This window comes from Mus pahari, chromosome 17, assembly GCF_900095145.1.
Source record: "Mus pahari chromosome 17, PAHARI_EIJ_v1.1, whole genome shotgun sequence".
Lineage (NCBI taxonomy): Eukaryota > Metazoa > Chordata > Mammalia > Rodentia > Muridae > Mus > Mus pahari.
The window spans coordinates 63,073,451-63,075,609 of NC_034606.1; positions in this window are offsets into that span (position 1 = coordinate 63,073,451).

A 2,159-nucleotide genomic window follows, 5' to 3' on the forward strand; every position below is an offset into this window, starting at 1 on the left:
AAAAAAAAATAAAATAACTAGACCATTTTCCTCTTAGAATAATGTATCCCTGTGGGTTGTCTGAGGTGTTTATAGATGGCTCTCAGTTTTCAGTGAAATTTCTCCACTCTTGTTGGCTAGAATTCAAATACCTTCCCGTTGCCCAAGTTTCAGTAGTTAAGTTACAGCTCTTAGTAACATCCAATGTTCCCTTATACGGATTTCTAGATTTCTCTCTGTGTATACCTCCTCTTCTACCCTATAGATTCAAACAGCCCCCCTGCCGCCACCCCCCCCTACCCTCACCTTTCCCCCCCTTCCCAAACTCCGTTCTCTGCCTCCTCAGTGTGGCCAATCCGCCCTGCTTCCTTCCTCCCACATCCCAGGTCTAGAAAGTATTCCATGCAGACACTGGGCTCCATGGGGGTGCTTGCCTGGTTACTCCCTTCTCCTTGGAGACATTGTAACCCTCTTCGAGCTGCCACACAGCTGAGAGCAGATGTTTCATGTCTTTTGTGCATTCTATAGTCGTTCATATCAGGAAGGTTGCTACAAGACCCATCAATTTCCCCATCACAGGTAGAACTTGCAGTCCTTTGTAACTTAAAAAATAATCATTTACTTCATGTTTATTTTTCTCTTTATCAAAGTAAACAGAACAGGTTATCGTCAGAATTCTGTAGCCATTTCCTCCACCATCTTCCCTGATAAAAGACAAACCAGACTGGGCTCCTAACCCATGCCAGACTGTTAACACAGCCCTTGTGGGCACATCCTCACTGACCCATACCAAGGGGGCAAGAGCAAATCAGAACACACCTCCCAGTTCCTCTTAAGGCTCATTCTGAGAACGGATTTGTCACTGAACAAGTTAATGTGTGCTTAACTTTGTGTGAGGCATAAAGTATTTGATACATACTGGCTTTAATTGTAGCTTTTAATTTATTTACTGTGTGCATATGCGTCTGTATGTGTGTATGTGTCTGTGTATGTACGTATGTATGTATGTATGAATGTATATATGTATATGTGTAATGTGTGTGTGTGTGTGTGTGTGTGTGTGTGTGTGTAAATGTTCATGCTGCAGCACTGCTGTGGAGGGAGGTTGGAGAATACTTGTGGGAGTCCATTCTCTCCTTCTACCTTGTAGATTTGGGGGAGTAGACTCAGTTTGTCAGGCTTGGAGAGAAGCACCCTTAACTACTGAGCCATCTCACTGGCCTTCCCATCCTTCCGTCTTTCCAGAGCTCAGACACCACTGGTGATTGCACTAAACAACGGTCCCTTGAGAGCTAAGGCATCCCCTAGAACCAAGGCACAGAAGCGACTGCCCCAGCTGGCACCAGCTCCATCGCTGCTCCGAGAAGGAGCTTCCAACCTTCACACAGGAGAGATGCCGTCCTGCTCTATAAAGGGCAGCGGTGTCTGCAGCAGCACAGAGGTCAGGGACCTCAATCTTCTGCGAGCCCGCCTGGGGCTGGGGGAGGCTGAGATGTGGAGCCTTCATGAGAGAGAAGCAGGAAGTCCTGGGAGTTATCTGCTGGCAGAAGAATTGAGTCCCAGGGTAAAGACAACCAGGAGAGCAGCAGTGGTCTCCTCTGAGCCTAAAGAACAGGTCAGCCCACCCCGCCACTGAGTCTGAGTATCTAGAGTTCACCCGGTCCAATACTGCTCTCTGCTCAGAGCAGCTGGGCTCTGACCCAACCTAAACAGAGAAGAGAGTATGCCATACATATGCCTTCAGTTCCTGTACTTGTCTATGAGAGTCCAGTGGATGAGGTCTATCTGTGTCAACAAACTGTGGAGGCCATAGATGGGAACCCCAGCCCCTCCACTCTGCCCCTGTGTCCTAATTCTGGAGACAGCAGTGGTGTTCCCAGCACAGGCGGGGGCTCAGTCTCCTATCACCGCACCCGGGTAGAAGTCTCAGTCTATACCTGAGTGTGTGTAGACTTAAGTCTCTTCCCAGTGCTTTTGAGCCCCTTGATCAGCTGAGGGCAGCTTTTGTGGTCTTCCATTGGTTGAACATTTCTACATCCTTCATATGGTCTTCACATTTAACCCTTCTCACATCCTAAATCATAATAATCAACAAACAGACCCTAGCCCCTGTTTTTAAAGATCTTCTCTCTCTCTCTCTCTCTCTCTCTCTCTCTCTCTCTCTCTCTCTCTCTCTCTCT